We start from the raw sequence: 24,713 nt of genomic DNA on the forward strand, positions 1-24,713 counted from the left end.
TCTCTCATCATATACAAAAATCAACTCAAAATAAAGACTTAAATGAAAGACTCCAAACTATAGAAATACTAGAAGAAAACCTAGAAGAAACACTTCAGATATTTGTCTAGGCAAAGATTTTATTACTAAGACCTCAAAAGCACAGGTAACAAAAATAAAAATAGACAAATGGGACTATATTAAACTAAAAAGCTTCAGCACAGCAAAGGAAACAATCAACAGAGTGCATAGACAACCTGTTGAATGGGAGAAAATATTTGCAAACTATTCATCTGACAAGGGGCTAACATTCAAAATATACAAGGAACCTAAATAACTCAACAGCAAACAAAACAAAACAAAACAAAAACAAATAATCCCATTAAGAAGTGGGCAAAGGATTTTGACATTTCTTGAAAGAAGACATACAAATCGCCAACAGGTATATGAAAAAAATGCCCAACATCAGTAATCATCAGGAACATGCAAATTAAAAGCATAATAAGACATCATCTCACCTTAATTAGAATAGCTATTATCAAGGCTGGGAGCAGTGGCTCACGTCTGTAATCTCAGCACTTTGGGAGGCCGAGGTGGGCGGATCACCTGAGGTCGGGACTTAGAGACCAGCCTGACCAACATGGAGAAACCCCGTCTCTACTAAAACGACAAAAAATTAGCCAGGCGTGGCGGTGTATGCCTGTAATCCCAGCTACTCGGAAGGCTGAGGCAGGAGAATTGCTTGAACCTGGGAGGTGGAGGTTGCGGTGAGCCGAGATTGCACCATTGCACTCCAGTCTGGGCAACAAGAGTGAAACTCAGTCTCAAAAAAAAAAAAAAATAGCTATTATCAGAAAGACAAAAATTAGCAATGCTGGCAAGGATGATGAGTAAAGGGAACTCTTATACACTCTTGGTAGGAGTGTAAAGTAGTACAGCCATTATGGAAAACAATATGCAGACTTCTCAAAAAACTAAAAGTAAAACTACCATATGATACAGCAATCCAAGTACTGGGTATTTACCCAAAGGAAAGGAAATCAGTATATCAAATAACTATTTGTACTTCCATGTTTATTGTGGCACTACTCACGATAGCCAATGTATGGAATCAACTTATGTATTCATGAATGGATGAACGGATAAAGAAAATGTGGTACATATACACAGTGAAATATTATTCATCCCTCTAAAAGAATAAAATTATTATTTTCAGCAACTTGGAATAAGAGGTCACTATATTGAGTGGAATTAGCCAGGCAGAGAAAGACAAATAGCATATGTTCTCATTCATATGTAGGAGCCAAAAAAAAAAAAAAAAAAGGATCTCATGGAGGTAGAGAGTTGACTGATAGCTTCCAGAGTCAGGCAAGCATAGGGGGAGGGAGCAGTGAAGAAAGGTTGGTTAATAAGTACAAAAATACAATTAAATAGAAGAAATAAGATACAGCATTCAATAGTTCAGCAGGGTGACTCTAGTTAACAATAATTTATTGTATAGTTCAAAATAGCTAGAAAAGAAGAATTAGAATATTCTCAACTGCAAAAAAAAAGATAAATATTTGAGGCCATGGATATACCAATCACCCTGATTTAATCATTACACACTTTTACATGTATCAAAATATCACATGTACCTGCCAAATACTACAACTATTATGTATCAATTAGAAAAAATATAGCCAAATAGGAAAGGAAAGTAAAATTGCTCTGTTTGAAGATGTCAGGTCTTACATATAAAAACACCAAAGACTCCACCAAAAACTTTTAGAATTAACAACAAATTTAATACAGATACAGGATACAAAATCAACATTCAAAAATTAGAATTGCCTGTACACTAACAACAAACTATCAGAAAAATAAATAAAACAGTCCCACTTAAAATAGCATTAAAATCAATATTAAAAGGCTAGGAATAAATTTAATCAAGAAGGCAAACAATTTGCATAATGAAAAGCATAAAACATTCATTAATGAAAGAAATGGAAGAAGTCACAAATAAATGGAAACATATCCCATGATCATGGATCAGAAAAATTAATATTGTTAAAAAAAAAAAAATGTCCATACTACCCAAAGCAACCTGCAGATTAAATGCAATCTCTATCAAAATCTGAGTGACATTTTTTACAGAGATAGAAAAAACAATCCTAAAATGTATATGGAATTATAAAGATCCCAAATAGCTAATGCATATTGAGAAAGAACAGCAAAGGTGGAGGCACTGCACTTACTGATTTTAAACTATTTTACAAAGCTATAGAAACCCAAACAATGTAGCACAGGCATTAAAAACAGATACCTACACCAATGCAACAGAACTGAAAGCCCAGAAATAGACTAACCATATCAACTAATATCTGAGTTAAGTTTAAGTTTCCAGGAATACACAATAAGAAAAGGATAGTCTTAATGGTTTAAGGACAGCTGGATATACACATGCAAATACAAAATAAAACAGGATCCCTATTTTACACTCCTTACAAAAATTAACTTGGAATGGATTAAAGGCTTAAACATAAGACTTAAAACTATGAAACGGCCGGGCGCGGTGGCTCACACTTGTAATCCCAGAACTTTGGGAGGCCGAGGTGGGCGGATCACGAGGTCAGGAGCTCGAGACCACGGTGAAACCCCGCCTCTACTAAAAATACAAAAAATTAGCCGGGCGTGGTGGTGGGCGCCTGTAGTCCCAGCTACTCGGAGAGGCTGAGGCAGGAGAATGGCGTGAACCCGGGAGGCGGAGCTTGCAGTGAGCCGAGATTGCGCCACTGCACTCCGGCCTGGGCGACAGAGCAAGACTCCGTCTCAAAAAAAAAAAAAAAAAAAAAGACACAGCTTTATTGAGGCAGCAGTGTTATAGCTTTGAAATTGCTTCTGCAGAGCAGGGCTACCCAATAGGCAGTGTGCTAAGAGTAGCAGCTTGGAAGCAGTTCTACAGTCATATTTATACCCACTTTTAATTATGTGCAAATTAATGGGTGAGTTATTCAGAAATTTCTAGAAAAAGGGTGGTAACCTCCAGGCCATTGCCATAGAAAGGGATGGTAACTTCGAGGCCATTGCCATGGAAAGGGGTGGTAACTTCCAGGTGTTGCCATGGCAGTGGTAAACTGACATGGAACTGGTGGGTATGTCTTATGGAGAGGTGCTTTAGCCTCTTCCCTGTTTCAGCCAGTCTTCAATCTGGTCCACAGTAAAGTCCTGCCTCCTCCCTCAAAAAAATTTTTTTTACTCCGTCTCAAAAAAAAAAAAAAAAAAAAAACTATGAAACTACTGGAATCAAACATGGGGGGAACCTGCATGGCATTAATTTTGGCAATAATTTTTTGGATATGACACCAAAAGCATAAGCAACAAGAACACAAATAAATGAGAATACATCGAACTCTAAAAGATTCTACACAGCAAGGGAAACATTCAAAAAAATGAAAAGACTACTGACAGAATAGAAGAGGATATTTTCAAACCTTATATCTAATAAAGGGTTAATATGCTCATAACATAAGTAACTCCTACAACTCAATGGCAAAAAATAAATAAATAATCTGATTTTTAAATGGTCAAATTACCTCAATAGACATTTTCTAAGGAAGACATACAAATGGCCAACAGGTATATGAAAAGGTGCTCAACAACCCTATTCATCAGGAAAATGCAAATCAAAACCATAATGAGCTATTGCCTCACACCTGTCAGGATGGTTTTTATTAAAAAGATAAGATATAACTATTTTTGGCAAAATCTGAATAAAATGGAATTCTTGTGCATTGTTGATTGGAACATAAACTGGCACAACCATTAAGGAAAACAGTATGGAGCTTCCTAAAAAAATTGAAAATAGAACCACCATATTATCCAGCAATCCCACTTCTGGGTATATATTTATCAGACAAAATCAGTAGCTCAAAGGGATATCTGCATTCCCATGTTTATTGCAGCATTATTCACAATAGCCAAGACAAGGAAACAACCTGTGTCTGTTGACAGTAATTGTTACAATTACTTATCCATTCATCTGTCAACAGACATTTAGATTGTTTCCATGTTTTGGCTATATATACAAAATGGGATATTAATCAGCCATAAACAAGAATGAAATCCTGCCATTTGTGACAACATGGATGAGTCTCGAGGGCATTATGCTAGGTGAGAGATGTCAGACAGGGAAAGACAAATACGGTATGATCTCACTTATATTTGGAATCTAAAATAATGGAACTCGGAGAAACAGTGTAGAACGGTGATTACTAGGGGCTGGGTGTGGGGGAAATTGGGAGATGTCGGTCAAAGGGCACACACTTTTAGTTATAAGATGAATAAATTCTGGAGATCAAATGTACAGTATGGTGACTATACTTAACAATATTGTACTGTACCCTTGAAATGTGCTAAGAAAGTAGTCCTTAAATGTTCATACCACACACACAAAAATATGTTAAATGAGTGAGGTGATAGAATGGTAACTAACTTGGGTGCAGAAATCATCTCACAACATAGACATATATCTAATCATCAAATTGAAACCTTAAATTTACACAATTTCATTTGTCAATTATATCTCAATAAAGTTCAAAAAATATATTTCATATACTATGGAGACTATTTCAATATTTTGTGTGTGTGTATATATATATTTTATATGTGTGCATGTGTGTATATATATATAAAAGAATAAAACCAAGGCATAAACAGTGATAAAACTAATGTACAGATCTTATATATTGTGGCAAAGTAGAAATAATGCACTAAGATGGGAAAAAGAAGAAAGTAGAAAAAGCTCTTTGTATTAGAGGCAATAAATAGGCATTAAAAGTTTTAAAAAAGAAACAGACAAAATTGCTAAAGTTTAAATGAGAAAACAGAGTACTAAGGCATTAAGAAAGGCATAAACATAAAATTAATCATTAGGACAAAAAGAAAAACCTTTCAAATATGAAAACATATATATTTAAAAACACAGGCTACAGCTTTCATAGAGACAAACATAGCAAATACATCAAATTTGTCATAGTATAAATAACAGATTTGTATCTAAATCTACAAGTCATATCAATAAATGTAAATAGGCTTACCTTTCTAAAATACAAAGCTCTACAACTTATAAGATCCAATCATATATTATATGCAAGAAACATACGTGAAAGAAGTGTTTTAGATGGCTAAAAATACAGTAATGAAGTAACAGACAAATTGAAGCAAAATGAAAGTAGTAATAGTTACCTGATATTAGACAAAGTAGAATTCAAGCCCAAAGGCATTAATCATAACAAATGTCAATCTTAAATGCCATAAGCCACAATTAACAATCAAGGTATATAACTTATGAATGTCTATGCATCAAAAACAGCAACCACCTTGATAAAGTAAAACCTAATGAGAGTCAATAATATAGATAGAATGTGTTTTTTTTTTTTTTTTTGAGACGGAGTCTCGCTCTGTCGCCCAGGCTGGAGTGCAGTGGCGCAATCTCGGCTCACTGCAAGCTCCGCCTCCCAGGTTCACGCCATTCTCCTGCCTCAGCCTCTCCGAGTAGCTGGGACTACAGGCGCCCGCCACCACGCCCGGCTAATTTTTTTTTGTATTTTTAGTAGAGATGGGGTTTCACTGTGGTCTCGATCTCCTGACCTCGTGATCCGCCCGCCTCAGCCTCCCAAAGTGCTGGGATTACAAGCGTGAGCCACCGCGCCCGGCATAGATAGAATATGTTAATAATTGGAGACTTTAATACATCACTCTCAGTTCATGACAGATCAATTGGGGAAAAAGTGACTAAGGAGAGAAAAGAGATAGACAACATAATCCTTAGGGTAAATGTTAGGGATATATATTAAACTATACATGCTCCTAATAGAGAATATTTGCATGAGTATTAGAGTAGTATATGGGCTCATGATCCATTTACAAATATTGATCAATTGATCACCAAAATAATCTGCAATTTTATAAAATATAAATATTATAAACAATACAGGTGATAATGCAATAAAACAAGATAGTACTAACAAAAACAAAACAAAAACACCCAGAAAGACTCTTCCACCTGGAAATTTAAAACATCCCATTAAACAAGTCTAGTGTGTGCAAGCGGAAATGCAAACTACAATGACAGAAGTTAATAAATTATCATAACAAAAAACCCACTACATATCAGCATCTATGGGGTGTATGTAAAGCAGTGCTCAGAGGAAAACTCATTGAACTAAACACTTTAATCAATAAAAAAGCAAAGATTGAAAATATGTTAATTAAATTCCAAGCATCAAAAACTGAATAAAAGGACAATAAAGTAAGTCAAAATAAGCAAAGGGAAATAATAATAAAAGCAGAAATCAGTAAGGTAGGAGACCTTTAAAATAAATTAATTAAACTAATAAAATTCCTGGTTTGTTGAAAAGATTAAGAAAATTGACAAATCGCTAGATAATTTGTTCAGGAGAAGTAGGAGAATGCACCAACAAACTAAGAAACGTTCAGGAGGAAATAACTATTGAAACAAAAAAAAATAATAAAATTACAATATTTTTTAGACCTCTATGCAAATAAATTTGAAAGCCTGGAGAAAATAAATAATCTTTTAATAAAATACAGACTGCCAAAGTTAAATCCATTAGAGTTAAAATGTTTAAACAGAACAATTTCATAGAAGAAATAAAGTTATTAAGAAACTAGTTCACAAAAAAAGCAACAGGTGCAGTTGTTTCACAGGAGACTTCTACCAAAACATCAAACTTCTTCTTGAAAAAGAAGAAAAATATTGTAACTCCTTTCATGTACCAAGTATAACACATACTTCAGCTAGATAAGGACAGTATTAAAACAATTGTAGACCAATGTCAGTCAGAAAAGTCAATGCAAAAAAACTAAATAAGATACTTGTAAATAGAATCTAACAAGATGTGAAGAAAATAATACATCATTAGCGAATTGGATTTATAGCAAAATTTCAAGGTAGGTTTAATATTAGGAAATTCATTTACATCATAAACAATATTAATAGATCTAAGAGGAAAATCATTACTATCTCCACAGATATGGCAAAAGCCATTGGAGAAAACGCCCATCCATGTTAAAAGTAAAAAGACATCCAAGATAATAAGAAATAAGCGATATTTTTAACATAATAAAATACTCATACCTTAGTCCTAAATCCAGTGTCTAATTGAATGGAGAAATACTAAAAGCATTTCCAATAAGATCAAGAACAAGACAAAAATGTCCACTATTTCTGCTCTAATTTAACATTATATTAGAGGTATTATTCAAATGCAATCAGGGAAGACAGAAGAAATACAGATATAAATGTGGTTAATAATAATAGTATATCTGGAAAATTTCAAAGAATCAATGAAAAAACTAATTCAAATAATAATTCAACTCAGTGAATAAGTAGAACAAAACATTAAATTTAAAGTTTATGCCTTTATATTCACAAAAAAGTGAATATACTTAACAGTACTGACCTCTACACTTAAAAATGAATAAAATGGTAAATTTTGTTATGTGCTTTTTACCACAATAAAAAAATCTATGTATTCATATCAAAAATAATAAAAATGGGATATAATAGTAGAGAATAAAGATGGCTGACTAGAGGCAGGTCGTGCGCTCTGCTCTCATGAAGAAGAAACAGAATGGCTAGTAAACACTAGTTCTTCAAATGGATCATCCACGAGAACACACTGGGACTCATAACAGAAGCAACGGGACCCATGGAGAACAGAGAGGAGTGAAGCAGAGCAGCCACCCACCTGGAACTGGCGCAGAGGCAGTGGAAGCTCACTATCACAGGGAAAGGGTGAGTGAGGGAGAGCCCCAGGGACCCACAATTCCTCCATTGACCTTTGCAATCCTAGAAACTGGAGATCCTCCCAACCCCCCAGCCTCCAGACTGACACAAAGAGACAACTGGAGTCTGGGCAGAGCCATCACTCAAGGTCATGTGAAGCCCCAAGGACCTTGGATCACTGAGCACCCAGGCACCAGCTTGCATAGACCTGCCAACAAGGAAGGATGGGCTCTTTCACATGCCCCTAGGATAGAGATTGCATCCACAGTGATGGGGAGCAGATGGACTGCAGGCCCCATCTCTGCAGCTCCTCACCTGACAGGGCCTCCCAAATGGGGCCTGCAGCGCAGCCATTCCACCATCTCCTGAGCACTCTGGCCAGTCTTGGCTCAGCATTTCTCTGGGGTGGAGCTCCCAGAAGAAACTCACAGGCCTTCTTCCATTGCTGCCGCCAGGGTACCCGCCCTTGCTGCCCACAGGCTAGGTAGGGAACAAAGAGCCTGATTGCTTTCACTGACACCTCCAGCACATAGCACCTGTGCATCTACCCTATGTAGAAAGAGGACAGACTTATTTACACAAGAACCATCTCTCGCCCTGCTCCCCTTGCCCTTAACTGCTTGGGCCCCACACTGCTGGGGCCCATAGGGTAGCTGCCCAGCCCAGACATGATCACTCTGATCAGCTGTGGCTCTGCATTTTTCTGGGGTGGAGCTCCCTGAGGCAACTGACAGGTGTGGTTGCCAGCCACCACAGTCCCCATCCTTACTGCCCCCAGGCTGGGGAGGAAACAAAAAGCCTGAGCCCTTACGCAAGCCTCCAGCATGCCAGCAGCTGCCCTGCAGAGGCAGCCAGAATGCTTCCTGCGTGACCCACCACCACCAGGGCCCCCTCTCAAATGGGGTTCGATGCTTTCTGGCTTCCAGTGTACCTACTCAATCCCTACATGACTATTTCATCTGTGGCCCAGAGCCCTACTAAAATCCTTACCCCCACAAACCTGTGATCTTCCCTTAGGCTCTCACTGCCTAAGTGCTCTGCCTAACCCTACCTAAGAGTTCAGCCAGTGACCCAGGGACCAGCCTGCCCCTTACCATCACGACCAGCACCTGAGGAACCCCACCCCCCACCCCAACCTAGCTCCATCAGGACTCATACATGATGTTCAGCCAGCAATCTAGGGGCTGGGGAGTTAGAGAACTACCTACCCCATTCAAATTCTGCTGACATCTGACCACTTCCCTCAGAGCCTGAGGTCCAACTGACACAACCAGCTGATATCGCCATAACCAACACACAGGCCCAAAGGCAGACTCACCCCCCTTTTACACAAAGAAGTAATGATATCACATTGGAGAACAGGGAAGCTGTGAAGCTATTTATATTAATTAGGCTGAGTGATGAAGTTCTGCCCCAAAACCACTCCCGTGGAGAGTCACGAATTAAGCAGTCCCCAAGGCTCTCAACCACACTGTGGCCCAGAGATAGACTAGTGTGTAACTCATCTAAGAGTCATGAGCTCTGGAACCGGGTTGTGATAAGGCAACAGTTCATATTCTTGTCTATCTAGGACGAGGGGCTTGTGCAGCGCCCCACAGTCCCACACAAAAGCTTCAGCACATTTCATTAGGAGCTCCTCCTACTCCTAGCCACCTCCGTTAGGGTTGGTGCCTGCACTTGACATAGGAGTATTTGAGGGTAAGCCAGAAGTTCCAGCTCTGCCTAGCTGTGTCCCCCTACCCCCACAGAACAGGAAGCACATGTCACAGAGAACTTCATGCTTCAGCCCATTAGCTGAAACAACACAGAGCACCTCACAGTAAACAAAGATCAGTTACATATCCATCTGTTGTAAAACCACTAGCTCTGAACCATAAAACCATTGATAAAAGAAAAACTTCAGCTGAATTATATTTTTTAAAGTTTAATTTAGCAATGAACAATTTGTGAATTGGGCAGTCCCTAGAATCACAGTGGATTCACAAAGACTCCAGTGCAGCCACATAGTGGAAGATTTATAGACAAAAACAGGGAAATGACAAACAGAAATTGGAAGGGAGGTACAGAACAGCTGGAATAGTTACAGCTCGATGTATGCCTTCTTTGAACACAGTTTGAACACTCAGCAGTATATGAATGATTAAAGTATGGCCGCTGGGATTGGCTAAGACTTAGCTATTGTTACAAGTGCATACTACTAAGTTAGGTTTTCAATTTTGTCTGCCTATTAAGCTAGGTTACAGTTCATCCACAAGGACTCAAATATGGAAGTACAGAGTCCTTCTCAGGCCATATTTAGTTTGCTTTAACACCATATACCAGCCTGTAGGTTGAACTACACAGCCCAGTATGAAACCTGCTGAAAGAATTATGTAGCAATATGGAAGTGAAACCAAAAGACCCTCTCCAACATATTCTATAGTCACATCCTCTGTCAAGGAGGAGAAAGAAGAAAAAAAACAATAATATACAGATTGAAAGAGGGGGAACTATATCTATAGGAAAATAATTACAAAAATTAGAAATGCCAGTTATCTCCAAAGGAGAAAGAACCCACACAAGAATTCTGGCACCATGAAAAATGTGAATGTTGTGTCACCACCAGAAGATCACACTAGCTCTCCAACAATGGCCCCCAACTAAAATGGAAACTCAGAAATGTCAGCTAAAGAATTCAAACCATGGATTGCAAGAAAACTCAAAGATGTTCAAGACAAGATTGAAAATCAACAAAAAGAAACTAACATGATCCAGGAAATGAAGGAAGAGATGAGCACCTTAAAAAGAAATCAATCAGATCTTCTGGAAATGAAAAACTTACTTAAAGAATATCAAAATACAATTGAAAGATTTATCAATAGACTAGACTAGACCAAGCAGAAGAAAGAATTTCAGAGCTTGAAGACTGGCCATTTGAGCTAACCAAAGGGGTGGGGGTGGGGGGAAATAAAGAAATAACTTTTAAAAATGAACAAACTAGGATATTTGGTCCCATACTTATGGCGGACGACCTTGATTTTCCACTTCTCTTCAGGGATGAGTCATGTGGTGGTAGAAAGTGCCCTCGACCTGGAGGAGCAGTTTGCTCATCTGGACCTGAACTCCTCTGATAAACAGAGTGGAGGAGGAAGTACAGCAAGCCAAGAGTGCTATATACCCCCTCACTTAAGGAACAGAGAAGCATCTAAAGGATTCCATGATAAAGACAGTTCAGGTTGGAGTTGTAGCAAAAATAAGGATGCATATAGCAGTTTTGGGTCTCAAGATTCAAGAGGAAAGCCTGGTTATTTCAGTGATTGTGGAAGTGGATCAAGGGGAAGATTTGATGATCCTGGATGGAGTGACTATGATGGTATTGGCAGTCATGGTGATAGAAATGGCTTTGGCAAATTTGAACGGAGTGGACACAGTCATTGGTGTGACAAGTCAGATAAAGATTATTGGTCAAAACCACTTCCACCAAGTGAATGCTTGGAGCAGGTACTCTTTTCTGGAGGAAACATTGGGATTAACTTTGAGAAATATGATGATATACCAATAGAGCCAACTAGCAGTAACTGTCCTCCACATATTGAAAATTTCAGCAATGTTGACATGGGAGAAATTATCATGGGGAATGTTGAGCTTGTTACGTGTGTCTGTATAAGAGACCACTTGAGCAGGCTTAGTGTGAGCAACAAGGCTCTTTATTCACTTGGGTGCAAGTGGGCTGAATCTGAGAAAGGAGTCAGCAAAGGGTGGTGGGATTATCCTTGGTTCTTACAGGTTTGGGATACGCAGTGGAGTCAGGAGCAATTTTTTGCAGGCAGGGGATGGATGTTACAAAGCACATTCACAGGGGCAGGGGGGAATGTTACAAAGTACATTTGCAAGGGTGGGGAGGGTGTATCGTCATAAGGGCAGGGAGGAATGTTACAAAGTAGATTCACAAGGATGGGGAATATCACAAAGTACATTATCACAAGGGCAGGGGAATGTCACGATGGCTTGACCATGGTGCGGCCAGCTCAGAGGACCTTATATTCCCGTCTTTTTATGTTAATAATGAAGAAATAAAACAAGAAAGAGTAATGAAAACTTGGGGTGAAAATTTTGGGTGCGGTATGGAGGGGTGATGGGCGATGTTTCTCAGGGCTGCTTCAAGCGGGATTAGGGGTGGCGCGGGAACCTAAAGTGGGAGAGATTAGACTGAAGTAAGATTTTGGGGTAAGGGGTGATATTATGGGGTTGTTAAAAGCAGAACTTGTCATATAGAGTGATTAGTGTTAGCCTGGATGCAGTTTTGTAGGAATTGAGAGATTAATTGGAAGACACAAGGCCTGAATAAGAGATGGAGGAAGATAGGTATTACAGGACTAACGATTGGAAGAAGCCAGGATACCCAGTTAGAGAGTGACCAGGTGGGTCCAGCATAATTAGTTGCCTGATTAGTGAGTTTTTGAGCTCTGTCTTTGAGTTTTTTGATGTTACCATATGCCAGGCCAGATTGATATCAGTAAAAACAACACTCTTCATTAAGAAATATACAGAGTCCTCCTTTTTCAGCAGTGAGTGAATTGAGGCCTTGGTGGTTCTGCAGGACAACTGCAGCTAAAGAGTCAACCTGGGCTTGGAGGACAGATAAAACTTGTGATATATCTGTAATGCTAGCAGATAAGTCATTAGAGAGGCTGTGGAACGTTGTGACCAAGGTTGAGATGCCTGCTATTCCAGTTCCAAGTGCAAGAGTGGAGACAGAAAGTCCTAGACCCACAAGCAAAGGGATTAGTGGGACGCCTCTTTTTTGTCGTGTTGGTGTCATGAGGGGGACAGGCAGTTGTTCATTCCCATCTACAAACTGGATTTTGGGAGTAAGGAAGACTAGAGTACATGTGGTCATCTAGCTGGCAGGTAGGCATATGTAGGTGGAAGAGCCACATAAAAAGAAGAGACCTTGTGTCAGGCAGAACTGGAAATGTAAAGTGAAAAGGTGAGAGGGTGTACTGAAAGCGGAGTCCTACACCCCAAATCCTAGAGATCCATCAAGGACAGCAGCTGTTAGAGGTTGTAATCGGGATTGATGGTGCAACTATGTAGATGAGAGGTTTGGTTCTCATGGTGTATGAGAAAGAGCATAGTGTCTATGAGTAACCTTACACTGCTATTTATGGGGCTGGGTATAAGCAAGAGGAAGGGTCAGGAGGAGAGTCAGACGAGCAGGGGGAGGGTAGCCAAGGATGGAGTGAGATGCAGGGTAGGTGTCTTCCTAAACAATAGTGACTGCCAATGTTTTTTGGTTTGTCAATAATGATAGAGGGCTTATCAGTAATGCGAAGTTGCAATGCTCCCATCTGTTTGGTAATGTGTGTGGCTGGGTTCTGGAGATAAAGAGTAAAGGAACATTTGGACGGTGGAAGGTTGCCTAAAGGGATTCCAGTAGGCTGTTGTCAGGAGATGCAAAAAGGAGCGGCAACAGGGATAGTTGTTTGTGTGGTTAGGGGTCCAAATTTGGGGGAGGGTAGAATTGACATAAGGAGAAAGGTACCATAAGTAGATGCGAAGTGTGGCAGCTTGTTGGTGCGAAATGTCTGGGGAGTTCTCACCAAATCTGTCTAGAAAGTAAAGAAGTTCCTCAGGAGGGTAAAGATGAGGTAAAGGAGGTTCAGAGGTGCAGGGAGACAGGAGAGGTAGCCCAGTCGGCCTGTAGAGCGGGGACGGCTGTGTAAGAGCAGGAAGAAAGGGAAACACATAGCCAACAATTCTTTCTAGAGAAGGATTGGAGGCAGTGAGGAGAGAGTGGGTGAGATTGATAGTGTGCTGGAGGTAACTGGGGAGAGGTAGAGAATGACTGGAGAATGGAGGCAAGGATAAGAGTGAGTAGAAAAGTAAAAAAAAAAAAAAAAAAAAAAAAAAAAAAAAGACTTTATCAGGATAGAGGAATTGGGGAATTGGAGTGTACCTTGCCACTGAAGATCTTCTATCCCAGAGAAAGTTAAGGGTGGCGGTTTGAGGTAAAACCAGGAGATATCAGTTATGATGGTTTGGAGGAAAAGTGTAAACTAGCAGTGTAAACAAGGGCAGGGCATTTATGAGTAGTTGAGAACGGTGAATAGGAGTATGACTAGACAGAAGATAGTAGGGATGACAAGTTTTTGGGGCACAGTCCAAGTAGTGGGGGTGACTGTGTAAAGCCCTGTTGCAAAAAGTAGGGTAAGGATGAACAGGGTAAGTAGGGTAAGAATGAAGGGATATATTAGGCTCATAAGGGTTATTATTGTTCTTCAGAAATGCAAGCGAGTTTAAGGGAAGCAGGGGAGAGTACTTGCGATTTCCAGGAGGAAGAGGAGAGATCAGGCTGTCTGTCTGGCGGACACAGCTTTATTCTGGAACAGTGAACCCAATACAGAGGGTCCTGCAGGCGGACAGCAGTTGGGGTACTATAGATGACTAAGTAGGGTCCAGTCCATCGAGGTTTGAGGGGTCATATTCTTAAGAACTGATCATCCAGCTAGGGTGTCTTCATATTGCTGGGAATCTGGAGTAGGCAAGAAAAGATGAGCAGCCTGGCAAATTTCCTGTCTAGCCTGCTGGAGGACCAGAAGATAGTCGCCTAGAGGGCTGGTGTCTGGCACAAGGTTGGGGCCCAGCAAGAAGGTACATATGTATGAAAGTTCAAATGGACTATACCCTGTAGCTTCTTGAGGATAGGCTCTAATTCTAAGGAGGGCAAATGGTAAAAGTGTTGTCCAGTCTTTTTTAAGTTGGAGGCTGAGCTTGGTGAGGTGTGTTTTTAAAAGACCATTAGTTCTTTCTACCTTTCCCAAAGATGAAGGATGGTAGGGGGTATGAAGGTTCCACTGGATGCCGAGCGCCTGGGAGACTGCTTGAGTGACCTGATTAATGAAGGCCCGTCCATTATCAGACTATATAGAGGTCAGAAGGCCAAACCGAGGAATTATGTCTGACAGAAGGGAAGAAACGACTGTGGTGGCCTTCTCAGACCCTGTGGAAATGGCCGCTACCCATCCAGTGAATGTATCTACCCAGACCAAAAGGTACCTTAGTTTTTGACTTGGGGCATATGGGTAAAGTCAGTCTGCCAGTCCTGGGTGGGGACAAATCCTCTAGCTTGATGTGTAGGAAAGGGAAAGGGCCTGAGATATCCCTGAGGGGTGGTAGAGTAGCAGATGGAACACTGAGAAGTAATTTCCTTGAGGATGGATTTCCATGATGGAAAAGAAATGAGAGGTTCTAAGAGATGGGCCATTGGCTTGTAACCCACATGAAAGAGGTTCTGAAAGGATAAGATAGAATGAGCCTGTGAGGCAGGAAGGAGGAATTTTCCTTGATCCAAGAACCATCTGCCTTGAGTAGGAAGGGATTAATAGGTAATAGTTTCAGTGGGAGAATAGGTGGGAGTGATAGATGAGAAGGAAGGAAACTGGCCATGAGGGACAGATGTGGGAATACTAGCTGCTTCTTTTGCTGCATTATCAGAATAAGCGTTGCCTCAAGCAATGGGATCTGGTGACCTCTGATGCCCCTTGCAGTGAATAACTTTGGCTTTTTTGAGCAGTAAGGCAGCCTTAGGGAGGATTTTTATTAAGGCAGTTGATGATGGAGGACGCTTGTGTAGTGAGAAAACCTCTTTCTGCCCATATAACAGCATGGTGATGTAGGATGTGAAAGGCATACTTGGAATCAGTGTAGATATTGACACATAGTCCCTTTGCAAGGGTGTGGGCCGAGTTTAAAGCAATGAGTTTGGCTTGTTGAGAGGTAGTGGAAGGGGGCAAGGCAGTAGCTTCAATGACAGATGTGGAAGACACTACAGCATAGACTGCCCTTGCTGGTGACTGATGGTTGGGCCTTGAAGAACTACCATCAATAAACCAAGTGTGGTCTGGATTAGGAACAGGAAAGAGGGAAATATGGGGAAATGGGGAGGATGCCACATGGATTAGAGAGATACAATCATGAGGTTCAGGTTTGGTGCTAGGTATAAGATGAGACGACAGGTTGAAGTCTGTGCCAGGAACAATGGTAATTGTGGGAGTTTCAATGAATAGTGAGTACAGTTGGAGGAGTTAGGGGGTGGAAAGTATACATCAAGTGTGAGTAGGAAAATAGATGTTGGAAGTTATGAGAGCTGTAGAGAGTAAGTGGGGCATGGTTTGTGATCTTGAGGTCCTCTAGAAGTATTGAAGCGGCAGCTACTGCTGCACGTAGACATGAGGGCCAGCCTAGAACTGTGAGGTTAAGTTGTTTGGGTAGGAAGGCTACAGGTCGTGGGCCTGGATCCTGTGTAAAAACTCTGACCGCACAGCCTTGTATTTCAGCTGTATGTAAGAAGAAGGATTGGGACGAGTTAGGGAGTGCTAATGTGGGGACTGTTTCTAGGGTTGTCTTTAAGGAATGAAAAAAAGAGTGGGGAAAGGACTTAGGTCTATGGGGTCAGTCAGGTTTCCCTTTGTGAGTTTATATAGTGGTTTAGTTAGGATGGCAAAACCTGGTATCCAAAGGCGAAAGTATCCAACCATGCCTAGGAAGGAAAGGAGTTGTTGCTTTGTAGAAGGGGTTGGGGTTTTTGGAGATTAGCTGTACACAGTTAGCAGGGAGAGCATGTGTGTTTTGATGGACTCTGCCAAGATAGGTAAAGGATGGGGAAGAAATTTGGGCTTTAGAGGAGGATATACGACACGCCCTTGAGAATATATGTTGAAGGAGGAGGGTATCTTTTGGGGAAGATTCTTAAGAGGGGCTGCAGGCCAGGCGCAGTGGCTCACGCCTGTAATCCCAGCACTTTGAGAGGCCAAGACAGGCGGATCACAAGGTTAGGAGATTGAGACCATCCTGGCTAACATGGTGAAACCCTGTCTCTACTAAAAATACAAAAAAAGTAGCCAGGTGTGGTGGCGGGTGCCTGTAGTCCCAGCTACTTGGGAGGCTGAGGCAGAAGAATGGCCTGAACCCGGGAGGTGGAGCTTGCAGTGAGCCGAGATCTTGCCACTGCACTCCAGCCTGGGCAACAGAGCAAGACTCCGTCTCAAACAAAAAATAAATAAATAAGAGGGGCTGCAGAGGAGAAGGTCGTCCATATATTGAATAAGGTGAGAAACAGATGGATGGAAAGAAAAGTAGATCATGAGAAAGAGCTTGACTAAAGTAATGGGGGCTGTCTCTGAAACTTTGTGGCAGTACAGTCCAGGTGAGTTGCTGAGATTGGTGGGTGTCAGGGTCAGTCCATGTAAAAGCAAAAAGAGGTTAGGATGAGGGGTGCAAAAGAATAGTGAAGAAAGCATCTTTGAGGTCGAGGATGGAATAATGAGTTGTGGAGGGAGGTACTGAGGATAGGAGAGTGTATGGGTTTGGCACCACAGTATGGACGGGTAAGACAATTTGGTTAATAAGGCAAAGATCCTGAACCAACCTGTAAGATTTGTCCAGTTTCTGGACTGGTAGGATAGGGGAGTTGTAAGGAGAATTTGTAGGTTTTAAAAAGCCATGCTGTAACAGGTGAGTGATAACAGGCTTTAGTCCTCTTAAAGACTGTTGTGGGATGGGGTACTGGCATTGAGCAGGGTAAGAGTGATTAGGTTTTAATGGGATGGTAAGGGGTACCTGATCAGTCACCAAGGAGGGAGTAGAGGTATCCCATACTTGTGGATTTAGGTAGGGAGACATGAGAGGAGGATTCAAAGGAGGCCTTGAATCAGGTAAAAGGGCAGCAATGAGGTGTGGCTGTAGTCCAGGAATAGTCGGGGAAGCAAGGGAAGCAGATAATTTAGTTAAAATGTCTCAGCCTAATAAGGGAACTGGGCAGGTGGGGATGACTAAAAAAGAGTGCATAAAAGAATGTTATCCAAGTTGGCACCAGAGTTGGGGAGTTTTAAGGGGTCTAGAAGCCTGGCCGTCAATACCCACAACAGTTACGGGGGCAAGGGAAACAGGCCCTTGAAAAGAAGGTAAGTGGAGGGGGTAGCCCCCGTATCAATTAAACAGGATATGGACTTACCATCCACTGTAAGAGTTACCCAAAGCTCGGCACCCGTGATGGTCCAGGGGGCTTCTGAGGCGATCAGGCAGTGTCAACCTTCAGCCCCTAAGCCGAGGAGATCTGGGAAGGAGTCGGCCAAGGAACATTGGGTTTGAGCTCCAGGAGCTTTGGGAGTGGCAGCGATGTGAGTCAGACAGTCTGACTTCCAGTGGGGGCCCGCACAGACAGGGCCTGGCTTAGGAGGAGTCCCGGGCTGCCGGCCCTCCGAGGCCCAGTGGCCAGGCTTTTGGCATTTGAAGCAAGGTCCACAGGGAGGTTTTGAAGGAGCCCCTGGGAGCTGTGACTTGGATGTTCTTAAGGTTTTATATGCTGGAGACGTGGTTGTGAGTTGTCTTACAGTGGAGGCAAGTAGCTATAACTCAGAGATACGCTGCCACTTGGCGGCTTCTTCTCTGTTATTGAACACCTTGAAGGTGAGGTTGATTAAATTCTATTGTGGGGTTTGAGGGCCAGAATCCAACTTTTGGAGTTTTTTTCTAATGTCAGGAGTGGATTGGGTCATAAAATGCATGTTAAGGATAAGGTGGCCTTCTGGACCCTCTGGGTCTAAGGCTGTAAAGCATCTAAGGGTAGCTGCTAAGTGGGCCACGAACCACGCTGGGTTTTCATCTTTACCTTGGGTAGTTTCCTTTAGCTTGTCAAAATTAACAGCTTTGCATGCTGCCTTTTTGAGCCCCTAGACTAGGCAGGAGACCATGTAATCTCACCTAGCTATACCTGGGGAGTCTGTGTGGTATTGCCAACAGGGATCCTCTTGGGGAACTGCCCTGGTGCCCTCTTGGAGGCCTGGCTTATGAAGCCGGCAGGTGTCTGCATAGGACTGGGCTAGAGAATAAACTCTTTCTCATTTATCTGGGGAGAGGGTAGCGGTCAGGATGACATTTAAGTCACTCCAGGTTAAATTGAAGGACTGAGTTAGATATTGGAATTCCTGTATATATTTGTTGGGGTCTGATGAGAAAGAGCCTAAATGCTGGCTGATTTGGGAAAGGTATGATAGAGAAAAAGGCACATGTACCCTGACTATGCCTTCAGCTCCAGCCACCTCTCTAAGAGGAAATTGTTGGGCAGGTCGGGGAGAGCTAGTCACGGAATGAAACTGTAAGCCAGACCAGGTGTGAGGAGGGAAGGTAACAGAAGGGTTATAAGGTAGGGGAGCAGAGGCTATGGAAGAATTGGGACCTGATTCAGCCTGGCAAGGAGCGGCTGGGGGAGAAGAGAGGTAAGAGGGGTCAGTGGAAAAGAAGGATTCAGAGGACTCTGAGTTTGGGGTGGAGACAAGAGGAGCGGATGGGAGAGAAAGAAGGAAAATCTGGGACAAGTGGCATTGGGAGCAGAGACTAGGGAGGGAATGAAATGTAAAAAAATGCCTGGACATAAGGCACCTCGGACCATTTGCCCATTTTTCAACAAAAATTATCTAGGTCTTGTAGGATAGACAAATCAAAAGTGCCATTCTCTGGCCACTTGGAACTATTGTCGAGTTTGTACTGGGGCCAAGCAGTATTACAGAAGAAAATAAGATGTTTAGTTTTAGGTCAGGTGTTAGTCGAAGGGGTTTTAGGTTTTTAAGAACGCAGGCTAAGGGGGAAGAGGGAGGAATGGATGGCAGAAGGCTGCCCATAGTGGAGAAGGTAAGTTTAAAGAGGAAGGTAGAGACACGGAGAAATGGAGGTGGCAGCTACAGGCTTCCAGTAGGCATCCCTGACTGAGTTCTGGGCTGTAATGTGGGTGAGCAGCCAAAGCAGGCATCCCCACAGTTGACCTGCCACCAAGGGAATGTGGGTGAATGATCAAGACAGGTGTCCCCACAGTGATCAGACACCAAGGGAAGACTGTCTTACCAAGTCCGTGACCAACATCGGAGCTTTTGAATGCACAGATAAAGTGTGTCTCCTTTTTGTCTCTACCAGGAAGGGAGAGAAACTGAAATTGAAAGGAGAGAGATTGAAGGGAAGCAATAGAGGTTAGGTAGAGAGCGAAAACACTGCTTACCCGAGTGCGAATAACTGCTTACCGATTTGAAATTGGTGAGATGGTCCTTGGGCTGGCTGGTCTGATGACCTGAGGTCGTAAGTGGATCTCCTCACAGAGGGAGCGTGAGGACAGGGGACCAGTCTCCTGAAGGAGTTCCTCTGTCCCGGGTCTTCGGCACCAAATACGATGTGTGTCCATATAAGAGACCACCTGAGCAGGCTTAGTGTGAGCAACAAGGCTGTTTATTCACTTGGGTGCAAGTGGGCTGAATCCAAGAAAGGAGTCAGCAAAGGGTGGTGGGATTATCATTTATTCTTATAGGTTTGGGATAGGCGGTGGAGTCAGAAGCAATTTTTTGCAGGCAGGGGATGGATGTTACAAATACATTAACAAGAGCAGGGAGGATGTATTGTCACAAGGGCAGGGAGGAATGTTACAAGCTACCTTCACAAGGATGGGGAATATCACAAAGTACGTTATCACAAGGGCGGGGGAATGTCACGATGGCTTGACCATGGTGCGGCCAGCTCAGAGGACCTTACAGAGTTTACTTACTATACTCATCCTACTCCACTGCAAAACATGCCATTCCTATTATTAGGGGGAAAAAAGAGACTTAATGGCTTGTGCCCAAGCAAGGTCTGGGAAAACTGCAGCATTTCTTTTACCCGTACTGAGTCAGACACATATAGATGGTCCAGGAAAAGGTTTGAAGGCTGTGAAGGAAAATGGAAGGTATGGATGCCATGAACAATACTCAATGTCCTGGGTTTTAGCCCCAGCAAGAGAATTGGCTGTACAGATATGAGGAAGCCAGAAAATTTTCATACCAGTCTAGAGTTCATCCTTGGGTAGTTTATGGTGATGCTGATATTGGTCAGCAAATTCAGGTCTTAGAACATGGATGCCACTTGTTATTAGCCATGCCAGGATGTCTAGTGGATTTGATGGAAAGAGGAAAGATTGAATTAGACTTCTGCAAATACTTAGTGTTGGATGAAGCTGATAGGATGTTGGATATGGGATTTGGATCTCAGATACATCTTATAGTTGAACAAGATACTATGCCACTGAAGGGCATCCATCAATACAGATGCTTGCTCGTGACTTTTTGGATGAATATATCTTTTTGGCTGTAAGCAGAGTAGGCTCTACCTCTGAGAATATCACACAGGAAGTAGTTTGGGTGGAAGAGCCAGATAAATGGTCATTTCTGCTTGATCTCTTAAATGCACCAGGGAAGGATTCACTGACTTTAGTGTTTGTGGAGACCAAAAAGGGAGCAGATTCTCTGGAGAATTTCTTATACCATGAAGTATATCCTTGTACTAGTATTCATGGAGACCACAGAGATTGAGAAGGAGGTCCTTCATCAGTTTTGCTTGGGGAAAATCCCAATTCTAGTGGCTACAGCTGTGGCAGCATGAAGACCAGACATTTCAAATGTGAAACATGCTTCAGTTTTGATTTGCGAAGTGATATTGAAGAATACGTGCCTTGTATTGGCTGTACAGGATGTGTGGGAATCCAGGGACTTGCCACCTCATTCTTTAATGAAAGAAATATGAATATTACAAAGGATTTGTTGGATATTCTTATAGAAACTAAACAAGAAGTGCCTGCTTGGTTGGAAAATAAAGCTTATAAACACCACTACAAGGGTGGTATTCGTGCATGATCTAAGATTCAGTGGAGGATTTGGTGCCAGAGACTATTGACAAAGTAGTGGTTCCAGCAGTTCTGGCTTCAGTAGTAGTCATACAAGCAGCAGCTGCAGTGGTGGAGGTGGTCATGGCAGCAGCAGCAGATGTGGTGGAGGTAGCTATAGAGGCTTCTACAACAGTGATGGATGTGGAGGAAATTATAATTCTTGTTATAAGAGTTATTAAGAGCTGGGCGTGGTGGTTCATGCCTGTAATCCCTGCACTTTGGGAGGCTGAGGCAGGCGGATCACGAGGTCAGGAGTTCGAGACAAGTCTGGCCAACATAGTGAAACCCCGTCTCTACTAAAAATACAGAAAAAATTAGCCAGGCGTGGTGGTGTGCATCTGTAATCCCAGCTACTTGGGAGGCTGAGGCAGGAGAATCACGTGAACCCAGGAGGCGGAGGTTGCAGTGAGCCGAGATCGAGCCACTGCACTCCAGCCTGGGTGACAGAACGAGACTCTGTCTCAGAAAAAAAGTTATTAAGAAATTATTTTAGGCAGATAAGAAAAGGGGTCCTTGGGAAGTTTTTTTTTCTTTTAGAGCAACTCCAGAAACGTTTCTTGTCTAGCAGGAAAGCCCTGGCTCTTAGAGCTGGGCCAGCAAGCTTTGATATGCAAATACCGGCCACTAGAAACTGGGCCCACCCAAACATGACAACTCCTGCAGTCTTCTTCTTGCCCTGGCCTCCACATGTGCCTGGCAACATGGCCGCCCCCACATATCCACACATGAGTAAAACATCATGGTGCCCTGTATTTGCATATTAAAAGGCTAGGGTGGGAGGTCCAGTTTTTTCTCGGGCTATGAATGACATGCTTTGTCAAACCAATCCCCTGAACCCTATCCAAATCAGACACCACCTCCTCCAGCCTCCTCATATAAGCAGCCACTTTTCTATCACACTTGGGGTTTTTCTCTTTGTTCGAATCCCCGTGCCTTCTGTCTCTGTACGGGGAAGCTGTTTTCTTCTTCCTTCTTTCTTGCCTATTAAACTCTCTGCTCCTTAAAATGACTCCATGGGTGTCTGTGTCATTTTATCTAAATTGACACAAGACTAAGGACCCTGGTGTGCCTCCAGTCATCGGAGCCATATCATTTTGATCCACTGGCCAGGAAACTGAGGTACAGCCTTTCTTGGAGCGGTAAGTATGGGAGCGAGCTTAAAATCTGTTCTATCATTCACAAGGTGCTCTTGGCCTCTATATTAAAATAAAATCAAATAGATAAACCCAAACTACTTTCCGTGTGATATTCTCAAATGTAGAGCATACTCTGCCTACAGCCAAAAAGATATATTCATCCAAAAAGTCATGAGTAAGCATCTGTATTTAATTAGGAACAGGCATGCATCAGCCTAGTACATACACTTAGCGTTGGCTGCCGTACTAAAGACTCAGATGTGAGGCTTGCTGGTGAGAACATGGAGAACCCCCCCAATACCCATGAGTACTGGGAATGTTGGCCATGTTTTGAACTAGTTTCTTTTCATCGCGTGAGGCTGGGGAAAGTTCTGAGGTAACTGAGAATTTCTGGCCAGAGGACATACTGGCATGAGTCAAAGGCCTCTGGACCAGACCCAGCCTCCAATAGCCTGTTCTGGGTGTTGGCAGAGAACCCTCAACTATTCCATTGCAAAACTCTTCTTCTTTCTCTATCCATGGCGTCTTACTCTTTCTCTGATTGAAATGTGCAGGGATTTTTACAGCCTAGGAAAGAAATCCTGTTAGGCAAGATCAGGAAAATGCCTCTAGAAATAGTTTTCCCCATTCCCCTGCAGTGAAGTTACTTGCTACTCTGGCAAGCACACAGTATTTCTAAGCTAACACCGCCACCTAGTGGAAATAGGAATCCTCTACATGAGACACATTTTTTTCCTTTTTCTTTCATGGTAACACTGCAGCTTCTTTTTACACGATTAAAAATCAGGCTCTATGCTTCTTCTGGAAATGGGAGGTTTCTGCCTTTAGCAGTTAGGAGTAAGATGTCTTCCACAGCCAGATTTTAGTCCCAATATTGTCCCATCAGTAGAAAAATGGCCATTCGGGTCCTACATTCTTTTAAGGCACCTATTTTGTCTCTGATTAAAACAGTACTTAATTAGTAAGGGAATTTCAAATTCAGAAGTTAACCGGAAACATTTTTTTAAGGGTAAGTGCTTTAGCATGGGCTGTAATAGCAGGCAATCTAGCACATTGCCTCCACTAAAGGAGCCTTGCCCAAAAGTGACACAGTCTCTTCAGAGATCCGTTTTTCAGAGAGCCAGGCAAATCACACAAGTTCTAGAAAGTCAAAGGGAAATCACACAAGGCGGATAAGCTAAGGCTGCATGGGTAAGCGTGGTTAGCCCCATCACTTAGCTCATCCGGTTCCATGGCTTGGAGGACCATGCCTACAACCATGGGGGGCATATTTAACATGGTGCCAGGATCCAGAAACCAGGGAAGGGAGACACTTGGAGGATGGTCGCTGTCTTCTCCTCCACTCTGGGTCATACAGAAAGGAAGGAGACTAAGAGGAAGCTTCTATTCTTGCTTCTTTTCCTAAATGGGTGTTAGAAGCAAAATGCTTCTTCCTTGGTGCTGCAAGGAAAAATCAACATTCAGACAAAAAGTTTTCTCAGCAAGGCAAGTTTACTTTCCGCAGAAAGGGAACTGCTCATCAGCAATCTTGCCATGAGAGCACAGTGAACAAAGAAAGGCAGGAATATTTATCCCTTATGCATTAGGTCCTTACTGCTGTGTCCTATTTCCATTGATTGGAGTTGGACCTCACAGTCTAAGCTAAACCCAATTGGCTAACAACTTAAAACTTTCCTAAAAGGAAAAGAGGAAGTTGCTTGAGAAAGGATTTAGAAAAGTAATAACATTTCCAAATAAGGACGGGGCATAGGCTGTGAGCTGGGACATGCCTGAGCATGTCCAGAACAAATATCTTGGTTAAAGTACAAGGACATAGAATGTACTTATTCTCTTATACCTAACAGCTACACAGGATAGGGCTTAACAAAGAGTTATTAGCACAAAGGCAGGGAGGCTTGAAGGAAGTTAGTCTTTAAAGGAAACAATTATTTTTAACATTTATTATTTATTCTTTAACAAGAAGGGAAAACTTGAAGAGAAACTTTTTACTTTCCACAATTTCCCCCTCTTGGTTTTGCAGTTCTTCCTCTTATAGTTCTTCATCTTTAAAATTTTTAACATGTTTTAGCTTAGCCAACTCTCA

General features: G+C 42.2%; 1 pseudogene across 1 annotated transcript; it reads left to right on the plus strand.

The window, feature by feature from the left end:
- Positions 1-10,663: 10,663 nt before the first annotated feature.
- Positions 10,664-21,741, plus strand: LOC100601964 (annotated as a pseudogene). The gene is made up of 2 exons (XR_004028686.1): positions 10,664-11,398; positions 20,331-21,741. The product of XR_004028686.1 is annotated as an ATP-dependent RNA helicase DDX3Y-like (transcript).
- The last annotated feature ends 2,972 nt before the right edge of the window (positions 21,742-24,713 follow it).

This window comes from Nomascus leucogenys, chromosome X (genome assembly GCF_006542625.1).
Source record: "Nomascus leucogenys isolate Asia chromosome X, Asia_NLE_v1, whole genome shotgun sequence".
Taxonomy (NCBI): Eukaryota; Metazoa; Chordata; class Mammalia; order Primates; family Hylobatidae; genus Nomascus; species Nomascus leucogenys.